Below are 23773 nucleotides of genomic sequence, written 5' to 3'. Positions count from 1 at the left end.
CCAGGTTTTTCAAAGATATTTGATTATTAAAGCAATTCCAATTTCTAACAATGATATCTACTACACTTCAAAGTTTTGGTTTTCTTTTTTAAGGTTTTTGAATTCCTGTAATCCCTTGTTTTTTAATTTAATTTTTTTTTAATTTTTTTTCTTTTTTCCTTTTTTTCGTTTTTTCTATTTTTATTTTTATTTTTTGTTGTTTACTTTTTTTTAGTTTTTTTTTTAGTTTTGTTTTCTTCTTTTTTCTATTTAATTTTTCTTCTTTATTTTTTAGGGGTTTTTTTTTCCGGAACGTGCCCAGCAACACGTGTGCAAGGTGCTAATTTTCAACTTCGTAAAACATGCGGATATACAACTGGTAATTCCTCTGAGATACTCTGGTAATTCCTCGACACGGCATTCTTTTTTTACTTTCTCTTTCAGCCGCAAGCCAGGTTTCACGTTGCTCTTGTAATAAATCGACACGCTTTCTTTTGGTAATTTCTCTCTGAACCGCAAGCCTAACCCCCCCCCCCTAAAGCAACACGTATGCAAGGTGCTAATTTTTAACTGCATAAAACTTGTTGATATACGACATTCTTCGCTGTCCCATTGTCTGTGCATATAAATAGTTTGTCCGGTTTACAGACTCTAGAACATGCAACATATAATTGTCCACGGAGAAAACAATCCGTATTAAGATCTATACCGCATTTTTCTAGCAATTCTTGTCAACTGATTCTTGTCAACCCAAGCCCCCCCGCGTGCGTAAGTTGTTACGCGTCATATTAATTACGCGCCATTGTAGTTGTGTCCCTGTGTCCCACCTGTGAATATATATATATATATATATATATATATATATATATATATATATATATATATATATATATATATATATATATATATATATATATATATATATATATATATATATATATATATATATATATATATATATATATATATACTAGCTGTTGGGGTGGCGCTTCGCGCCACCCCAACACCTAGTTGGTGGGGGCGCTTCGCGCCCCCCCCAAGCCCCCCCGCGCGCGTAAGTCGTTACGCGCCATAATAGTTACGCGCCATTGTAGTTGTGTCCCTATGTCCCACCTGTGAATATAGATAGATATATATATATGGTTTTAACTACGTAAAACTTGCGAATATACAACATTCTTTGCTGTCCCATTGTCTTTGCATATAAATAGATTGTCAGGTTTACCGACTCTTGAACATGCAACATATAATGGTCCATGGGAAAACAATCTGTATTCAGATCTATACCTCATGATTCTAATGATTGCCCTTGAGCTTTGTTGATGGTGATTGCTAATCGACCATTCCCTGTCCCGGTGTCCCGGTCGTCATTTACATCCCCCTGTTTCCCCCGGTGTCCCCGTTGTAGTTGTGTCCCTGTGTCCCGGTCGTCATTTATATTCCCTGTGTCCCGGGTCCCGGTCGTCATTTGTATCCCGGTGTCCCGGTCTGTATATACATTCGTTTTTTAGTTTTGTTTTTCTCCTTTATTTTTTTCCTTTTTTTTTCTTTTTTAGCTTATTTAGATTTTTAGATTTTTTAGTTTTTTTATTAGTTTTTAGTTTTTTTTTCTTTTTAGTTTTTTTGTCCCGGTCGTCATTTATATCCCCCTGTTTCCCCCGGTGTCCCCGTTGTAGTTGTGTCCCTGTGTCCCGGTCGTCATTTATATTCCCTGTGTCCCGGTCGTCATTTTAATCGAACATTCCTTTTGTCCTGGTCGCTTTCTCTTTGAGTGTCGTCATTTATTTTTTTCTTTTTTAGCTCTTTTAGTTTTTACCTTTTTTAGTTTTTTTTAGTTTTTAGTTTTTTTAGTTTTTTACCTTTTTTTAGTTTTTTTAGTTTTTTAGCTTTTTTATTTTTTTTATTAGTTTTTAGTTTTTTTGTAGTTTTTGCCTTTTTTTTAGTTTTTTTAGTTTTTTAGCTTTTTTATTAGTTTTTAGTTTTTTTTGCCTTTTTTTAGTTTTTTTAGTTTTTTAGCTTTTTTATTTTTTTTATTAGTTTTAAGTTTTTTTTGTAGTTTTTGCCTTTTTTTAGTTTTTTCAGTTTTGACGTCACCTGATCCAGTTTTTTCAGGTGACGTCACCTGATCCACGATCCACAGATCCACAGACAACTTATTTTTATATATATAGATAGTTTTTTTTTTTTTACTTATGTCCTGGTCGTCATTTATACTCCCTGTGTCCCGGTGCTTTGTTGATTGCTAATCGAACATTCCTTTTGTCCTGGTCGCTTTCTCTTTGAGTGTCGTCATTTATTAGTTTTTTTCCTTTTTTTTTTTAGTTTTTTATTGGTTTTTACCTTTATTTTAGCTTATTTTTCAGTTTTTTCCTTTTTTTTAGTTTTTTTTTATTTTTTATTTTTTTTAGTTTTTTACCTTTTTTAGTTTTTTTAGTTTTTTTAGTTTTTTAGCTTTTTTACTTTTTTTATTAGTTTTTAGTTTTTTTTTGTAGTTTTTGCCTTTTTTTAGTTTTTTCAGTTTTTTTTTAGTTTTTTATTGGTTTTTACCTTTATAGTTTTTTTAGTTTTTTAGCTTTTTTATTTTTTTTATTAGTTTTTAGTTTTTTTTGTAGTTTTTGCCTTTTTTTAGTTTTTTCAGTTTTGACGTCACCTGATCCAGTTTTTTCAGGTGACGTCACCTGATCCATCCATCCATCCATCCATCCATCCATCCACAGACAGACAACTTATTTTTATATATATAGAAGATATATATATATATATATATATATATATATATATATATATATATATATATATATATATATATATATATATATATATATATATATATATATATATATATATATATATATGTTTTGAACTACGTAAAACTTGCGAATATACAACATTCTTCGCTGTCCCATTGTCTGTGCATATAAATAGATTGGTTTACCGACTCTTGAACATGCAACATATAATTGTCCATGGGAAAAACAATCCGTATTCAGATCTATACCTCATGATTCTAATGATTGCCCTTGAGCTTTGTTGATGGTGATTGCTAATCGAATATTCCCTGTGTCATCGTCGTCATTTATATATCCCCCTGTGCCCCCCGGCATCCCCGTTGTAGTTGTGGCCCTGTGTCCCGGTCGTCATTTATATTCCCTGTGTCCCGATGGTCATTTGTGTCCCGGTGTCCCAGTCTGTAATTTCTCTTTGAGTGTCCCGTTGGTCATTTATATTCCCACTGTCCCGGTGTCCCGGTCGTCATTTTTGTCCCGGTGTCCCGGTCTGTATATACATTCGTTTTTGAACTTATTTTTATATATATATAGATCTCATAACGATCCAATTTTAGTCGCATCTGGTTAAGGTGTCCCGGTGTCCCGGTCTGTATATACATTCGTTTTTGAATTGGTCTTGTTTTAGTTTTTAGTTTTTTACCTTTTTTAGTTTTTTTTTTGTTATACCCAATTATTCTAATGATCGCCCTTGAGCTTTGTTGACGGTGATTGCTAATCGAACATTCCCTGTGTCCCCGTCGTCATTTATAATCCCCCTGTGCCCCCCGGCGACCCTGTTATAGTTGTGTCCCTCTGTTTCGTTATTTATATTCCCTGTGTCCCAGTCGTCATTTGTGTCCTGGTGTCCCGGTCTGTATATACATTCGTTTTTGAATTGGTTACCTTTTTAGTTTCGTTTTTCTCCTTTATTTTTCAGTTTTTATCTTTATTTTTCTTTTTTATTTTTTTTGTTTTTTTTATTAGTTTTAGTTTTTTTTTCTTTTTAGTTTTTTTGTAGTTTTTATCTTTTTTTTAGTTTTTTTAGTTTCTTTTAGTTTCTAGTTTTTTTTTAGTTTTTTCTTGTAGTTTTTACCTAGCCAAGGTTCGAACCTGCAACCTCTCGGACCTAGAACCTGGAACATAACGGGTTACCAACTCAGTTACTTTGGGCTTGAATACATTCGTTTTTGAATTGGTATATGATGAAATAATTCAGACGTCATATGCAGACAGACAGACAGACAGACATAACACACAAACAACTTATATATAACTAGCTGTTGGGGTGGCGCTTCGCACCACCCCAACACATAGCTGGTGGGGGCGCTTCGCCCCCCCCAAGCCCCCCCCGCGCGCGTAAGTCGTTACGCGCCATATTAGTTACGCGCCGTTGTAGTTGCGTCCCTATGTCCCACCTGTGAATATAGATATATATCATGAAAAGAGAAATCACCAATGCTACAGCACAAACACAAAAAAAAGAAAAAAAAAAGAGACAGAAGGAGAAAAGGAAGACTGTTTTCCTAAATTAGTGATTAATATAGACCAGCACTTGAATGAGGCCTTAACCCTACTCATCCATACAATCACATAGGTCAAACAGCATAGCCACATACAATCAACCATAAAGAATAATCCATGGACAGGCAGTCATGTCGTCAATAAGTATAAGTCGTCATTTACCGAACAATAGAAAAAATAATATAGACAAATAATTCAGAGGCAACACCCAACATAAGGGCTCATCAGGAGAATACACTGGCCTATATAGGGTTTCGCCACTCTAAATTCTCTACCCAGCACAGTGTTGTGGCTACCACAGAATATCCATGGCCCATGGGAAAACAATCCGTATTCAGATCTATACCTCATGATTCTATTGATTGCCCTTGAGCTTTGTTGATGGTGATTGCTAATCGACCATTTCCTTTGTTGCCGTCGTCATTTATATATCCCCCTGTGCCCCCCGGCGTCCCCGTTGTAGTTGTGTCCCTGTGTCCGGGTCGTCATTTATATTCTCTGTGTCCCCGTCGTCATTTGTGTCCCGGTGTCCCAGTCTGTGATTTCTATTTGAGTGTCCCGGGCGTCATTTATACTCGTCAGGATATTGTAGGGCATCGTAGCATCGATGAGTTTAAGCAATTCTTGTCAACTGATTGTTTCGCCTATAAAGAATATTATCTCGAGGTAAGAACTGATCACCGACCACAACGATTGCCATTTTGTTGATAGTTGCGTATCAGGAGACATCAATTCGATTGCTGTTTTTAAGCAGAAGCACTAAATTATTATTTTTGTTGAAAAGATGATATATATAAATATATATATATATTTTCTTTTTAGTTTTTTGTAGTTTTTACCTTTTTTAGTTTTTTTCTTCTTTTGTATTAATGCTAAAGCCAAGGTTCGAACCTGGAGCCTCTCGGACCTAGAACATGAAACATAACGCTTTACCAACTCAGCTACTTCGGCGTGAATACATTCGTTTTGAGCAGCTTCCTCGGGTGTTGTCATTGTAGGTTCTTCAGTCATATTACAATTAGAAATTTCTCTTTCAACGGTCTTCTTACAATTAAAAATTTGTCTTTGAACGATATTCTTAAATACCTGTGTCCTGGTCGTCATTTATATTGCCTGTGTCCCGGTCGTCATTTGTGTCCCGGTATCCCAGTCTGTAATTTCTCCTTGAGTGTCCCGGTCGTTATTTATATTCCCTCTGTCTCGGTCGTCATTTGTGTCCCGGTCTGTAATTTCTCTTTGAGTGTTTTTTCTTTTTAGTATTTTAGTTTTTTACATTTTTTCTTTTTTCAGTTTTCTTTTTCTTCTTTATTTTTCAGCTTCACTATGAAATACATATCGCCGAACCTTTGTTTTCTTAACTAAAATCTGGTAGGCATTGATGACCTTATCCAAGTCAAGATCCCAAACCCAATCATCATCGCTATCATTTTCAGTTTTGATATGTTTTGACTCTCGCTGTCCAGGTGGATCTTCATCTAACTGCGCGGTTTTGCGTTCTTTAGCCTCAAGCCTGTTTCCTTGCTGTTCTTTTGATTCCTCGGCACGCTTCCTTTTCTGACTTTCTCTATCAGCAGCAAGTTTTTTGGCATAGACTCTTTGAGCATCTTCATCGGCTTTTGCCATTGTAAGTTCATCAGTCATTTTAAACTTAAACATTAATAGATTTCTACTTGAACATATATGTCTTAAATATCTTTAATGACGTCACCGTCATAGCAAAAATGACGACAACTAACTTCATGACGCCAGTCGACACAGAAACATGACGTCAGCTGATCCACAGACAGACAACTTATTTTTATATATATAGATAGATATAATTCTAAAATTGTCAGGTAATTTTCTATTTTGAAATAAAAACTAAAAATTATTGCTCAGACAGCATAAATATTTTTGATATTTACATAATAGCTTTAGTGGTTCTGGACTGAAAACTAAATATGCTAATCAAATTGGGAATTGCAATCTTTTAGGTTGAAAAGGCAGATCCATTGGAATCATGAGAATACGTGGAATAAGAAAAGCCTCACCCTCAAAAGGCCCTGTCAAGATTGCTGCCTCTATTACGTTATAACAGATATAACACGTCATTTGTGTCCCGGTGTCCCGGTCTGTAGTTTCGTTAGTCGACAAACATGACGTCAGACGACAAACAACTTCATGACGACATACAGCTCAATCCTTATAATGACGTCAGTCGACAAACATGACGTCAGTCGACACACAAACATGACGTCAGTCGACAGACAGACAAACAACTTATTTTTATATATATAGATATAATATAAAAATAAATATAAATAACTTATATAAATTAATATACTTAATTAACTTAATAACTTATATAAACTTATATAAATATATATAAAAATAAGTCGTTTGTGTGTTATGTCTGTTAAACTTTGTCTGTTACGCCAGATTATATCTTCTATATATATAAAAATAAGTTGTATGTATTTTTGTGTTGAGGGTTTAAAAGTAAAAACTGGGAATTGTATAAATATTTCGAAATATTTTGACAATAGATTAATGTAATTTGAAAACCTTAAAAAAGATACTTAAAATTTTGAGGTTTATTATAAACTAGCTACTGAGGTGGCGCTTCAAGCCACCCCAACACCTAGTTGGCGGGGGCGCTTCGCAACCCCCCCCCCCCCCCCAAGCCCCCCCGCGCGCTTAGGTCGTAACGCGCCATATTAGTTACGCGCCATTGTAGTTGTGTCCCTGTATACCACCTATGAATATAGATAGATTTATATATGTGTTTTGAACTACGTAAAACTTGCGAATATACACCATTCTTGGCTTTCTCATTGTCTGTGCATATACAAAGCCTTATGTACTAATAATGACGTCATATGCAAACGCTCTTTTTACAAACAGACAAACATGCATACACACAGCTCGTTTTATATAGATAGATAGATAGAGAGATACAATACAAATTAACTGCGTAAAACTTGCGAATATACACCATTCTTCGCTGTCCAATTGTCGCTGCATATAAATAGATTGTCAGGTTTACCGACTCTCGAACATGCAACGTACAATTGTCCATGGGAAAAACAATCAGTATTAAGATCTATAGCACATTTTTCTAATGATTGACCTTGAGCTTTGTTGATGGTGATTGCAAATGCTAATCGAATTGGGAATTGCAATCTTTTAAATTGAAAAGGCAGATCCGTTGGAATCATGCGAATGCGAGGAATAAGAACAGCCTCACCCTCAAAAGGCCCTGTCAATATTGTGGCCTCTATTACGTTTTCCATTGTTTTTTTTTACGGCAAGTCGCGTGCCATTGCAAAGCTTTGGTGGGTTTATATTTCTTAAAAGTATTATTGGTACGCCTATTTTTAGTTGTAGCACGTGTGGTGGAAACCCTGAAAGATCTATGGAATTTAAAAATTCAGATGGATAATTAACCACCTCATTTGGTTCCAAAACTGTGTCGACTGACTTGTAAAGGACTGCCTGGTTTCGAATCTCGGTCATAAGAATATTGTTGATTTCGTGGACGTCTATATTTTTGGGTGCAAGAATCGCTCTTTCACCTAGCCATTTATTAGTTTTATAATTGTTTAGAATATTCGGAAATACTTTTTCAATCAATTCATTTTTGGACGTCGCTAAAATTCAGCAGGTAGTTGTATACGTCCTGAAATTGAGTCCACCAGGAGCTTTCCGTTTCCAATTGCCAGCAATTGATCTGAAAATGTTTGACCAGAGTCATCGTTTTGCAATCGGAAACGCATATTTGTAGTTAATTTTAATGTTTTTACGTGTGCCCATAAATTAGAATTTTTCAGTCAAGCATTAATTTCGTCTGCAGGGGTTGATCTAGGTATTATAGGTAATGTTTGCCTGAAATCTCCCGCAAGCAATATTAATGTCTTGCCACAGGGTTTCGAATTCCCTCGGAAATCTTTCAAACATTGATCAAGAGCCTCGAGCAATTTTTTGTGTGCCATTGTGTACTCGTCCCAAATAATAAGTTTGCATTGCTGCAATACTTTACCCATTCCAGATGATTTGGAAATATTGCACGTGGGAGTTTCTGTAGAATGCAAATTCAGAGGCAATTTCAAAGTGGAATGAGCAGTTCTTCCACCAGGCAGCAACGTTGCGGCTATTCTGGACGACGCAATTGTCAACGCTATATCATTTTTTGATCGAATTGATGCCAGAATCAGTTTTATCACAGACGTTTTACCAGTACCTCCTGGCGCATCCAAAAAGAAAATTTCTCTAACGTTGTTATCGACACAATGCATTATCGTATCATAAATGTCTTTTTGTTCCGACGTTAATTTGGAAATGTTATTTTGTACATACGACAATAAATCACTCGTACTTTAACTTTGTTCACGATCCAATTCTACACATGTCGAAACAGCAGCGGTACGATTAGGTGAAGGCATTCCCAAATCCTGAAGAAGTTTGTTTACCATACATACGCACAAATCTATCTATCTATATAAAAATAAGTTGTCTGTCTGTGTGTCTGTCTGTCAGGTGACGTCATGTTTCTGTGTCGACTGACGTCATGAAGTTAGTTGTCGTCATTTTTGCTATGACGGTGACGTCATTAAAGATATTTAAGACATATATGATTAAAATGACTGAGGAACTTACAATGGCAAAAGACGATGAAGATGCTCAAAGAGTCTATGCCAAAAAACTTGCTGCTGATAGAGAAAGTCAGAAAAGAAAGCGTGCCGAGGAATCAAAAGAACAGCAAGGAAACAGGCTTGAGGCTAAAAAACGCAAAACCGCGCAGTTAGATGAAGATCCACCTGGACAGCGAGAGTCAAAACATATCAAAACTGAAAATGATAGCGATGATGATTGGGTTTGGGATCCTGGCTTGGATAAGGTCATCAATGCCTACCAGATTTTAGTTAAAAAAAAACAAAGGTTCGGCGATATGTATTTCATAGTGAAGCTGAAAAATAAAGAAGAAAAAGAAAACTGAAAAAAGAAAAAATGTAAAAAACTAAAAAATACTAAAAAGAAAAAACACTAAAAGAGAAATTACAGACCGGGACACAAATGACGACCGGGACAGAGGGAATATAAATAACGACCGGGACACTCAAGGAGAAATTACAGACTGGGATACCGGGACACAAATTACGACCGGGACATAGGCAATATAAATGACGACCAGGACACTGGTATTTAATAATATCGTTCAAAGACAAATTTTGAATTGTAAGAAGACCGTTGAAAGAGAAATTTCTAATTGTAAAATGACTGAAGAACCTACAATGGCAACACCCGAGGAAGCTGCTCAAAATGAATGTATTCACGCCGAAGTAGCTGAGTTGGTAAAGCGTTATGTTTCAGGTTCTAGGTCCAAAAGGCTCCAGGTTCGAACCTTGGCTTTAGCATTAATACAAAAGAAGAAAAAAACTAAAAAAGGTAAAAACTACAACAAAACTAAAAAGAAAATATATATATATATATATATATATTTATATATATCATATTTTCCACAAAAATAATAATTTAGTGCTTCTGCTTAAAAACAGCAATCGAGTTGATGCCTCCTGATACGCAACTATCAAAAAAGTGGCAATCGTTGTGGTCGGTGATCAGTTCTTACCTCGAGATAATATTCTTTATAGGCGAAACAATCAGTTGACAAGAATTGCTTAAACTCATCGATGCTACGATGCCCTACAATATCCTGACGAATATAAATGACGCCCGGGACACTCAAATAGAAATCACAGACTGGGACACCGGGACACAAATGACGACGGGGACACAGGGAATATAAATGACGACCCGGACACAGGGACACAACTAGAACAGGGACGCCGGGGAGCACAGGGGGATATATAAATGACGACGGCAACAAAGGAAATGGTCGATTAGCAATCACCATCAACAAAGCTCAAGGGCAATCAATAGAATCATGAGGTATAGATCTGAATACGGATTGTTTTCCCATGGAACATTATGCGTTGCATGTTCAAGAGTCGGTAAACCTGACAATCTATTTATATGCACAGACGATGGGACAGCAAAGAATGTTGTATATTCGCAAGTTTTACGTAGTTAAAAACATATATATATATATATATATATATATATAAATATATATATATATATATATATATATATATATATATATATATATATATATATATATATATATATATATATATATATATATATATATATATATATATATATATATATATATATATATATACTAGCTGTTGGGGTGGCGCTTCGCGCCTCCCCATCACCTTGTTGGTGGGGCACTTCGCAACCCCCCCCCCCCCCCCCCCCCAAAGCCCCCCCGCGCGCGTAAGTCGTTACGCGCCATATTAGTTACGCGCCATTGTAGTTGTGTCCCTGTGTCCCACCTGTGAATAGAGATAGATATAAATATATGTTTTTAACTACGTAAAACATGCGAATATACAACATTCTTCGCTGTCTCATTGTCTGTGCATATAAATAGATTGTCAGGTTTACTGACTCTTGAACATGCAACATATAATTGTCCATGGGAAAAACAATCCGTATTCAGATCTATACCTCATTATTCTAATGATGTGTCCCTGTGTCCCGGTCGTCATTTGTGTCCCGGTGTCCCAGTTTGTAATTTCTCTTTGAGTGTCCCGGTCGTCATTTATATTCCCTGTGTCCCGGTGTCCCGGTCGTCATTTGTGTCCCGCTGTCCCGGTCTGTAATTTCTATTCGAACAATCCCTGTGTCCCGGTCGTCATTTATATATCCCGCCTGTGCCCCCGACGTCCCCGTTGTAGTTGTGTCCCTGTGTCCCGGTCGTCATTTATATTCCCTGTGTCCCGGTCGTGATTTGTGTCCGGGTTGTCCCAGTCTGTAATTTCTCTTTGAGGTTCCCGGTCGTCACTTATATTCCCTCTGTCTCGGTCGTCATTTGTGTCCCGGTCTGTAATTTCTTTTTTCAGTTTTCTTTTTTCAGTTTTCTTTTTCTTCTTTATTTTTCAGCGTCACTATGAAGTACATACCGAGTAACCTTTGTTTTTTTAACTTAAATCTGGTAGGCATTGATGACCTTATCCAAGTCAAAATCCCAAACCCAATCATCATCGCTATCATTTTCAGTTTTGATATGTTTTGACTCTCGCTGTCCAGGTGGATTTTCATCTAACTGCGCGGTTTTGCGTTCTTTAGCCGCAAGCCTGTTTTCTTGCTGTTCTTGTGATTCCTCGGAACGCTTTCTTTTCTTACTTTCTCTATCAGCAGCAAGTTTTTTGGCATAAACTCTGTGAGCAGCTTCTTCGGCTGTTGCCATGTCTTAAATACCGTTAATGACGTCACCGTCAAAGCAAAAATGACGACAACTAATTTCATGACGTCAGTCAACACAGAAACATGACGTCACCTGATCCACAGACAGACACACAGACAGACAACTTATTTATATATATATACTAGCAGTTGGGGTGGCGCTTCGCGCCCCTCCCCCCAAGCCCCCCCGCGCGCGTAAGTCGTTACGCGCCATATTAGTTACGCGCCATTGTAGTTGTGTCCCTATGTCCCACCTGTGAATATAGATATATATATATATATATATATATATATATATATATATATATATATATATATATATATATATATATATATATACTAGCTGTTGGGGTGGCGCTTCGCGCCACCCCAACACCTAGTTGGTGGGGGCGCTTCGCGCCCCCCCCAAGCCCCCCCGCGCGCGTAAGTCGTTACGCGCCATAATAGTTACGCGCCATTGTAGTTGTGTCCCTATGTCCCACCTGTGAATATAGATAGATATATATATATGGTTTTAACTACGTAAAACTTGCGAATATACAACATTCTTTGCTGTCCCATTGTCTTTGCATATAAATAGATTGTCAGGTTTACCGACTCTTGAACATGCAACATATAATGGTCCATGGGAAAACAATCTGTATTCAGATCTATACCTCATGATTCTAATGATTGCCCTTGAGCTTTGTTGATGGTGATTGCTAATCGACCATTCCCTGTCCCGGTGTCCCGGTCGTCATTTACATCCCCCTGTTTCCCCCGGTGTCCCCGTTGTAGTTGTGTCCCTGTGTCCCGGTCGTCATTTATATTCCCTGTGTCCCGGGTCCCGGTCGTCATTTGTATCCCGGTGTCCCGGTCTGTATATACATTCGTTTTTTAGTTTTGTTTTTCTCCTTTATTTTTTTCCTTTTTTTTTCTTTTTTAGCTTATTTAGATTTTTAGATTTTTTAGTTTTTTTATTAGTTTTTAGTTTTTTTTTCTTTTTAGTTTTTTTGTCCCGGTCGTCATTTATATCCCCCTGTTTCCCCCGGTGTCCCCGTTGTAGTTGTGTCCCTGTGTCCCGGTCGTCATTTATATTCCCTGTGTCCCGGTCGTCATTTGTATCTTTTTTTCCTTTTTTTTTCTTTTTTAGTTTATTTAGATTTTTAGATTTCTGGTCGTCATTTATACTCCCTGTGTCCCGGTGCTTTGTTGATTGCTAATCGAACATTCCTTTTGTCCTGGTCGCTTTCTCTTTGAGTGTCGTCATTTATTAGTTTTTTCCTTTTTTTTTTAGTTTTTTATTGGTTTTTACCTTTATTTTAGCTTATTTTTCAGTTTTTTCCTTTTTTTTAGTTTTTTTTTATTTTTTATTTTTTTTAGTTTTTTACCTTTTTTTAGTTTTTTTAGTTTTTTAGCTTTTTTACTTTTTTTATTAGTTTTTAGTTTTTTTTTGTAGTTTTTGCCTTTTTTTAGTTTTTTCAGTTTTTTTTTTAGTTTTTTATTGGTTTTTACCTTTATAGTTTTTTTAGTTTTTTAGCTTTTTTATTTTTTTATTAGTTTTTAGTTTTTTTTTGCCTTTTTTTAGTTTTTTCAGTTTTGACGTCACCTGATCCAGTTTTTTCAGGTGACGTCACCTGACACATCCATCCATCCATCCATCCACAGACAACTTATTTTTATATATATAGATAGATATATATATATATATATATAAAAATAAGTTGTCTGTGGATGGATGGATGGATGGATGTGTGGATGGATGTGTCAGGTGACGTCACCTGAAAAAACTGGATTAGGTGACGTCAAAACTGAAAAAACTAAAAAAAGGCAAAAAACTACAAAAAAAACTAAAAACTAATAAAAAAAATAAAAAAGCTAAAAAACTAAAAAAACTATAAAGGTAAAAACCAATAAAAAACTAAAAAAAAAACTGAAAAAACTAAAAAAAGGCAAAAACTACAAAAAAAAACTAAAAACTAATAAAAAAAGTAAAAAAGCTAAAAAACTAAAAAAACTAAAAAAACTAAAAAAAGATAAAAAACTAAAAAAAATAAAAAATAAAAAAAAACTAAAAAAAAGGAAAAAACTGAAAAACAAGCTAAAATAAAGGTAAAAACCAATAAAAAACTAAAAAAAAAAGGAAAAAACTAATAAATGACGACACTCAAAGAGAAAGCGACCAGGACAAAAAACTAAAAAAAAAGGCAAAAACTACAAAAAAACTAAAAACTAATAAAAAAAATAAAAAAGCTAAAAAACTAAAAAAACTAAAAAAAGGTAAAAAACTAAAAAAACTAAAAACTAAAAAAAAACTAAAAAAGGTAAAAACTAAAAGAACTAAAAAAGAAAAAAATAAATGACGACACTCAAAGAGAAAGCGACCAGGACAAAAGGAATGTTCGATTAGCAATCAACAAAGCACCGGGACACAGGGAGTATAAATGACGACCAGGACACAAGTAAAAAAAAAAATTAACAAAACTAAAAAGAAGGTAAAAACTACAAAAAAACTAAAAAGAAAAAAAAACTAAAAACTAATAAAAAAACTAAAAAATCTAAAAATCTAAATAAACTAAAAAAGAAAAAAAAAGGAAAAAAATAAAGGAGAAAAACAAAACTAAAAAACGAATGTATATACAGACCGGTACACCGGGATACAAATGACGACCGGGACACAGGGAATATAAATAACGACCGGGACACAGGGACACAACTACAACGGGGACACCGGGGGAAACAGGGGGATAACCTGACAATCTATTTATATGCAAAGACAATGGGACAGCAAAGAATGTTGTATATTCGCAAGTTTTACGTAGTTAAAACCATATATATATATATATATCTATATTCACAGGTGGGACATAGGGACACAACTACAATGGCGCGTAACTATTATGGCGCGTAACGACTTACGCGCGCGGGGGGGCTTGGGGGGGGCGCGAAGCGCCCCCACCAACTAGGTGTTGGGGTGGCGCGAAGCGCCACCCCAACAGCTAGTATATATATATATATATAAAAATAAGTTGTCTGTGGATGGATGTGTGGATGGATGTGTGGATGGATGTGTCAGGTGACGTCACCTGAAAAAACTGGATTAGGTGAAACTGAAAAACTGAAAAAACTAAAAAAAGGCAAAAACTACAAAAAAAACTAAAAACTAATAAAAAAAATAAAAAAGCTAAAAAACTAAAAAAACTATAAAGGTAAAAACCAATAAAAAACTAAAAAAAAAACTGAAAAAACTAAAAAAAGGCAAAAACTACAAAAAAAAAACTAAAAACTAATAAAAAAAGTAAAAAAGCTAAAAAACTAAAAAAACTAAAAAAACTAAAAAAAGGTAAAAAACTAAAAAAAATAAAAAATAAAAAAAAACTAAAAAAAAGGAAAAAACTGAAAAATAAGCTAAAATAAAGGTAAAAACCAATAAAAAACTAAAAAAAAAAAGGAAAAAACTAATAAATGACGACACTCAAAGAGAAAGCGACCAGGACAAAAAACTAAAAAAAAAGGCAAAAACTACAAAAAAACTAAAAACTAATAAAAAAAATAAAAAAGCTAAAAAACTAAAAAAACTAAAAAAAGGTAAAAAACTAAAAAAACTAAAACTAAAAAAAAACTAAAAAAGGTAAAAACTAAAAGAACTAAAAAAGAAAAAAATAAATGACGACACTCAAAGAGAAAGCGACCAGGACAAAAGGAATGTTCGATTAGCAATCAACAAAGCACCGGGACACAGGGAGTATAAATGACGACCAGGACACAAGTAAAAAAAAAAAATTAACAAAACTAAAAAGAAGGTAAAAACTACAAAAAAACTAAAAAGAAAAAAAAACTAAAAACTAATAAAAAAACTAAAAAATCTAAAAATCTAAATAAACTAAAAAAGAAAAAAAAAGGAAAAAAATAAAGGAGAAAAACAAAACTAAAAAACGAATGTATATACAGACCGGTACACCGGGATACAAATGACGACCGGGACACAGGGAATATAAATAACGACCGGGACACAGGGACACAACTACAACGGGGACACCGGGGGAAACAGGGGGATATAAATGACGACCGGGACAAAAAAACTAAAAAGAAATAAAAACTAAAAACTAATAAAAAAAACTAAAAAATCTAAAAATCTAAATAAGCTAAAAAAGAAAAAAAAAGGAAAAAAATAAAGGAGAAAAACAAAACTAAAAAACGAATGTATATACAGACCGGGACACCGGGATACAAATGATGACCGGGACCCGGGACACAGGGAATATAAATGACGACCGGGACACAGGGACACAACTACAACGGGGACACCGGGGGAACAGGGGGATAACCTGACAATCTATTTATATGCAAAGACAATGGGACAGCAAAGAATGTTGTATATTCGCAAGTTTTACGTAGTTAAAACCATATATATATATATATATCTATATTCACAGGTGGGACATAGGGACACAACTACAATGGCGCGTAACTATTATGGCGCGTAACGACTTACGCGCGCGGGGGGGCTTGGGGGGGGCGCGAAGCGCCCCCACCAACTAGGTGTTGGGGTGGCGCGAAGCGCCACCCCAACAGCTAGTATATATATATATATATGTTTTTAACTACGTAAAACTTGCGAATATACAACATTCTTTGCTGTCCCATTGTCTGTGCATATAAATAGATTGTCAGGTTTACCGACTCTTGAACATGCAACATATAATGGTCCATGGGAAAACAATCCGTATTCAGATCTATACCTCATGATTCTAATGATTGCCCTTGAGCTTTGTTGATGGTGATTGCTAATCGACCATTCCCTGAGTCGCCATCGTCATTTATATATCCCCCTGTGCACCCCGGCGTCCCCTTTGTAGTTATGTCCCTGTGTCCCGGTCGTCATTTATATTCCCTGTGTCCCGGTCGTCATTTGTGTCCCCGTGTCCCAGTCTGTGATTTCTCTTTGAGCGTCCCGGGCGTCATTTATATTCCTTGTGTCCCGGTGTCCCGGTCGTCATTTATATCCCCTTTTATATCTTTTTCTCCTTTATTTTTCAGTTTTTTTCCTTTTTTTAGTTTTTTTTTTCTTTTTTAGTTCTTTTAGTTTTTACCTTTTTAGTTTTTTTTTAGTTTTTTAGATGAAATTTTTTTTTTAGTTTTTTACCTTTTTTTCTTTTTAGTTTTTTATTGGTTTTTTACCTTTTTTTTTTAGCTTTTTTAGTTTTTTTTCGTTTTTTCTTTTTACTTTTTTTTTAGTTTTTATCTTTTTTATTTTTTTTTTGTTTTTATTCTTAATTTTATTAGTTTTCTTTTTCTCTTCTATTTTTCAGTTTTTTCCTTTTTTTTAGTTTTTGTTTAGTTTTTAGTTTTTTAAGTTTTTTTTCCTTTTTTTAGTTTCTTTAGTTTTTTTTTGTTTTTCGGCATTTTTATTTTTTTTTATTAGTTTTTAGTTTTTTTTTGTAGTTTTTGCCTTTTTTTAGTTTTTTCAGTTTTTTTTTTAGTTTTTAGTTTTTACCTTTTTTAGCCTAACCAGGATTTGAACCTGGGACCTTCATTCTCCGTTCTGACACCCTCTCTCACCGAGTGACTACTCCAGCATGTTCATTTTGGTGTTTTAAATGGTATATTATTAACCAAATTAATGTGTTTTACAATATACTAAGTATCGTCATAACAAAAATGACGACAACTAATTTCATGACGTCAGTCTACACAGAAACATGACGTCACCTGATTTTAGTTTTTTACCTTTTTTCTTTTTAGTTTTTTATTGGTTTTTACCTTTTTTTTAGCTTTTTTAGTTTTTTTTCGTTTTTTCTTTTTACTTTTTTTTTAGTTTTTATCTTTTTTATTTTTTTTATTTTTATTCTTAATTTTATTAGTTTTCTTTTTCTCTTCTATTTTTCAGTTTTTTCCTTTTTTTTAGTTTTTGTTTGGTTTTTAGTTTTTTAAGTTTTTTTCCTTTTTTTAGTTTCTTTAGTTTTTTTAGTTTTTCGGCTTTTTTATTTTTTTTAGTTTTTTCAGTTTTTTTTTTAGTTTTTAGTTTTTTACCTTTTTTAGCCTAACCAGGATTTGAACCTGGGACCTTCATTCTCTGTTCTGACACCCTCTCTCACCGAGTGACTACTCCAGCATGTTCATTTTGGTGTTTTAAATGGTACATTATTAACCAAATTAATGTGTTTTACAATATACTAAGCATCGTCATAACAAAAATGACGACAACTAATTTCATGACGTCAGTCTACACAGAAACATGACGTTACCTGATCCACAGATCCACAGACAGACAACTTATTTTTATATATATAGTAGATATATATATATATAGATATCTATATATATATAAAAATAAGTTGTCTGTGGATGGATGGATGGATGGATGTGTGGATGGATGTGTCAGGTGACGTCACCTGAAAAAACTGGATCAGGTGACGTCAAAACTGAAAAAACTAAAAAAGGCAAAAACTACAAAAAAAACTAAAAACTAATAAAAAAAATAAAAAAGCTAAAAAACTAAAAAAACTATAAAGGTAAAAACCAATAAAAAACTAAAAAGGCAAAAACTACAAAAAAAACTAAAAACTAATAAAAAAAGTAAAAAAGCTAAAAAAACTAAAAAACTAAAAAAAGGTAAAAAACTAAAAAAAATAAAAAATAAAAAAAAAACTAAAAAAAAGGAAAAAACTGAAAAATAAGCTAAAATAAAGGTAAAAACCAATAAAAAACTAAAAAAAAAGGAAAAAACTAATAAATGACGACACTCAAAGAGAAAAAAAAAGGCAAAAAACTACAAAAAAAAACTAAAACTAATAAAAAAAATAAAAAAGCTAAAAAACTAAAAAAACTAAAAAAAGGCAAAAACTACAAAAAAAACTAAAAACTAATAAAAAAGCTAAAAAACTAAAAAAAATAAAAAAAAGGCAAAAACTACAAAAAAACTAAAAACTAATAAAAAAAATAAAAAAGCTAAAAAACTAAAAAAACTAAAAAAACTAAAAAAAGGTAAAAAACTAAAAAAACTAAAAACTAAAAAAAAACTAAAAAAGGTAAAAACCTAAAAGAACTAAAAAAGAAAAAAATAAATGACGACACTCAAAGAGAAAGCGACCAGGACAAAAGGAATGTTCGATTAGCAATCAACAAAGCACCGGGACACAGGGAGTATAAATGACGACCAGGACACAGGGAATATAAATGACGACCGGGACACAGGGACTAAAAAATCTAAAACATCTAAAAAATCTAAAAAATCTAAATAAACTAAAAAAGAAAAAAAAAGGAAAAAAATAAAGGAGAAAAACAAAACTAAAAAACGAATGTATATACAGACCGGTACACCGGGATACAAATGACGACCGGGACACAGGGAATATAAATGACGACCGGGACACAGGGACACAACTACAACGGGGACACCGGGGGAAACAGGGGGATATAAATGACGACCGGGACAAAAAAACTAAAAGAAAAAAAAACTAAAAACTAATAAAAAAACTAAAAAATCTAAAAATCTAAATAAGCTAAAAAAGAAAAAAAAAGGAAAAAAATAAAGGAGAAAAACAAAACTAAAAAACGAATGTATATACAGACCGGGACACCGGGATACAAATGACGACCGGGACCCGGGACACAGGGAATATAAATGACGACCGGGACACAGGGACACAACTACAACGGGGACACCGGGGGAAACAGGGGGATGTAAATGACGACCGGGACACCGGGACAGGGAATGGTCGATTAGCAATCACCATCAACAAAGCTCAAGGGCAATCATTAGAATCATGAGGTATAGATCTGAATACAGATTGTTTTCCCATGGACCATTATATGTTGCATGTTCAAGAGTCGGTAAACCTGACAATCTATTTATATGCAAAGACAATGGGACAGCAAAGAATGTTGTATATTCGCAAGTTTTACGTAGTTAAAACCATATATATATATCTATCTATATTCACAGGTGGGACATAGGGACACAACTACAATGGCGCGTAACTATTATGGCGCGTAACGACTTACGCGCGCGGGGGGGCTTGGGGGGGGCGCGAAGCGCCCCCACCAACTAGGTGTTGGGGTGGCGCGAAGCGCCACCCCAACAGCTAGTATATATATATATACTAGCTGTTGGGGTGGCGCTTCGCGCCACCCCAACACCTAGTTGGTGGGGGCGCTTCGCGCCCCCCCCAAGCCACCCCGCGCGCGTAAGTCGTTACGCGCCATAATAGTTACGCGCCATTGTAGTTGTGTCCCTATGTCCCACCTGTGAATATAGATATATATATCTATATATATAAAAATAAGTTGTCTGTGGATGGATGTGTGGATGGATGTGTGGATGGATGTGTCAGGTGACGTCACCTGAAAAAACTGGATTAGGTGACGTCAAAACTGAAAAAACTAAAAAAAGGCAAAAACTACAAAAAAAACTAAAAACTAATAAAAAAAATAAAAAAGCTAAAAAACTAAAAAAACTATAAAGGTAAAAACCAATAAAAAAACTAAAAAAAAAAACTGAAAAAACTAAAAAAAGGCAAAAACTACAAAAAAAAACTAAAAACTAATAAAAAAAGTAAAAAAGCTAAAAAACTAAAAAAACTAAAAAACTAAAAAAAGGTAAAAAACTAAAAAAAATAAAAAATAAAAAAAAACTAAAAAAAAGGAAAAAAACTGAAAAATAAGCTAAAATAAAGGTAAAAAACCAATAAAAAACTAAAAAAAAAAAAGGAAAAAACTAATAAATGACGACACTCAAAGAGAAAGCGACCAGGACAAAAAACTAAAAAAAAAGGCAAAAAACTACAAAAAAACTAAAAACTAATAAAAAAAATAAAAAAGCTAAAAAACTAAAAAAACTAAAAAAAGGTAAAAAACTAAAAAAACTAAAAACTAAAAAAAAACTAAAAAAGGTAAAAACTAAAAGAACTAAAAAAGAAAAAAATAAATGACGACACTCAAAGAGAAAGCGACCAGGACAAAAGGAATGTTCGATTAGCAATCAACAAAGCACCGGGACACAGGGAGTATAAATGACGACCAGGACACAAGTAAAAAAAAAAATTAACAAAACTAAAAAGAAGGTAAAAACTACAAAAAAACTAAAAAGAAAAAAAAACTAAAACTAATAAAAAAAACTAAAAAATCTAAAAAATCTAAATAAACTAAAAAAGAAAAAAAAAGGAAAAAAATAAAGGAGAAAAACAAAACTAAAAAACGAATGTATATACAGACCGGTACACCGGGATACAAATGACGACCGGGACACAGGGAATATAAATAACGACCGGGACACAGGGACACAACTACAACGGGGACACCGGGGGAAACAGGGGGATATAAATGACGACCGGGACAAAAAAACTAAAAAGAAATAAAAACTAAAAACTAATAAAAAAAACTAAAAAATCTAAAAATCTAAATAAGCTAAAAAAGAAAAAAAAAGGAAAAAAATAAAGGAGAAAAACAAAACTAAAAAACGAATGTATATACAGACCGGGACACCGGGATACAAATGATGACCGGGACCCGGGACACAGGGAATATAAATGACGACCGGGACACAGGGACACAACTACAACGGGGACACCGGGGGAAACAGGGGGATAACCTGACAATCTATTTATATGCAAAGACAATGGGACAGCAAAGAATGTTGTATATTCGCAAGTTTTACGTAGTTAAAACCATATATATATATATATATATCTATATTCACAGGTGGGACATAGGGACACAACTACAATGGCGCGTAACTATTATGGCGCGTAACGACTTACGCGCGCGGGGGGGCTTGGGGGGGGCGCGAAGCGCCCCCACCAACTAGGTGTTGGGGTGGCGCGAAGCGCCACCCCAACAGCTAGTATATATATATATATATATATATATATATATATATATATATATATATATATATATATATATATATATATATATATATATATATATATATATATATATATATATATATATATATATATATATATATATATATATATATATATATATATATATATATGGTTTTAACTACGTAAAACTTGCGAATATACAACATTCTTTGCTGTCCCATTGTCTTTGCATATAAATAGATTGTCAGGTTTACCGACTCTTGAACATGCAACATATAATGGTCCATGGGAAAACAATCTGTATTCAGATCTATACCTCATGATTCTAATGATTGCCCTTGAGCTTTGTTGATGGTGATTGCTAATCGACCATTCCCTGTCCCGGTGTCCCGGTCGTCATTTACATCCCCCTGTTTCCCCCGGTGTCCCCGTTGTAGTTGTGTCCCTGTGTCCCGGTCGTCATTTATATTCCCTGTGTCCCGGTCGTCATTTGTATCCCGGTGTCCCGGTCTGTATATACATTCGTTTTTTAGTTTTGTTTTTCTCCTTTATTTTTTTCCTTTTTTTTTCTTTTTTAGCTTATTTAGATTTTTAGATTTTTTAGTTTTTTTATTAGTTTTTAGTTTTTTTTTCTTTTTAGTTTTTTTGTCCCGGTCGTCATTTATATCCCCCTGTTTCCCCCGGTGTCCCCGTTGTAGTTGTGTCCCTGTGTCCCGGTCGTCATTTATATTCCCTGTGTCCCGGTCGTCATTTGTATCCCGGTGTACCGGTCTGTATATACATTCGTTTTTTAGTTTTGTTTTTCTCCTTTATTTTTTTCCTTTTTTTTCTTTTTTAGTTTATTTAGATTTTTAGATTTTTTAGTTTTTTTATTAGTTTTATTTTTTTTTTTTCTTTTTAGTTTTTTTGTAGTTTTTACCTTCTTTTTAGTTTTGTTAATTTTTTTTTTTACTTATGTCCTGGTCGTCATTTATACTCCCTGTGTCCCGGTGCTTTGTTGATTGCTAATCGAACATTCCTTTTGTCCTGGTCGCTTTCTCTTTGAGTGTCGTCATTTATTTTTTTCTTTTTTAGTTCTTTTAGTTTTTACCTTTTTTAGTTTTTTTTAGTTTTTTAGATGAAAATTTTTTTTAGTTTTTTCCTTTTTTTCTTTTTAGTTTTTTATTGGTTTTTACCTTTATGTTAGCTTATTTTTCAGTTTTTTCCTTTTTTTTATTTTTTTTTTATTTTTTATTTTTTTTAGTTTTTTACCTTTTTTTAGTTTTTTTAGTTTTTTTAGTTTTTTTAGTTTTTTAGCTTTTTTACTTTTTTTATTAGTTTTTAGTTTTTTTGTAGTTTTTGCCTTTTTTTAGTTTTTCAGTTTTTTTTTTAGTTTTTTATTGGTTTTTACCTTTATTTTAGCTTATTTTTCAGTTTTTTCCTTTTTTTTATTTTTTTTTAGTTTTTAGTTTTTTTAGTTTTTTACCTTTTTTTAGTTTTTTTAGTTTTTTAGTTTTTTAGCTTTTTTATTTTTTTATTAGTTTTTAGTTTTTTTTGTAGTTTTTGCCTTTTTTTTAGTTTTTTTAGTTTTTTAGCTTTTTTATTAGTTTTTAGTTTTTTTTGTAGTTTTTTGCCTTTTTTTAGTTTTTTTAGTTTTTTAGCTTTTTTATTTTTTTTATTAGTTTTTAGTTTTTTTGTAGTTTTTGCCTTTTTTTTAGTTTTTTTCAGTTTTGACGTCACCTGATCCAGTTTTTTCAGGTGACGTCACCTGATCCACGATCCACAGATCCACAGACAACTTATTTTTATATATATAGATAGTTTTTTTTTTTACTTATGTCCTGGTCGTCATTTATACTCCCTGTGTCCCGGTGCTTTGTTGATTGCTAATCGAACATTCCTTTTGTCCTGGTCGCTTTCTCTTTGAGTTTCGTCATTTATTTTTTTCTTTTTTAGTTCTTTTAGTTTTTACCTTTTTTAGTTTTTTTTAGTTTTTTAGATGAAAATTTTTTTTTAGTTTTTTCCTTTTTTTCTTTTTAGTTTTTTATTGGTTTTTACCTTTATTTTAGCTTATTTTTCAGTTTTTTCCTTTTTTTTAGTTTTTTTTTATTTTTTATTTTTTTTAGTTTTTTACCTTTTTTTAGTTTTTTTAGTTTTTTTAGTTTTTTAGCTTTTTTACTTTTTTTATTAGTTTTTAGTTTTTTTTGTAGTTTTTGCCTTTTTTTAGTTTTTTCAGTTTTTTTTTTAGTTTTTTATTGGTTTTTACCTTTATTTTAGCTTATTTTTCAGTTTTTTCCTTTTTTTTTAGTTTTTTTTAGTTTTTAGTTTTTTTGTAGTTTTTGCCTTTTGTTAGTTTTTTTAGTTTTTTAGCTTTTTTATTAGTTTTTAGTTTTTTTGTAGTTTTTGCCTTTTTTTACTTTTTTT

General features: G+C 33.3%; 1 protein-coding gene across 1 annotated transcript in view; it reads right to left on the bottom strand.

The window, feature by feature from the left end:
* The window catches only part of LOC136037384 (IWS1-like protein), a 438978-nt gene that overhangs the window by 77679 nt on the left and 337526 nt on the right, over positions 1-23773 (bottom strand). The gene's annotated exons all lie outside the window — the stretch shown is intronic.

This window comes from Artemia franciscana, chromosome 16, assembly GCF_032884065.1.
Source record: "Artemia franciscana chromosome 16, ASM3288406v1, whole genome shotgun sequence".
NCBI classification, from domain to species: domain Eukaryota; kingdom Metazoa; phylum Arthropoda; class Branchiopoda; order Anostraca; family Artemiidae; genus Artemia; species Artemia franciscana.
The sequence above is the reverse complement of the archived record's forward strand: the minus strand, read 5'-3'. Positions and strand labels throughout refer to the sequence as shown.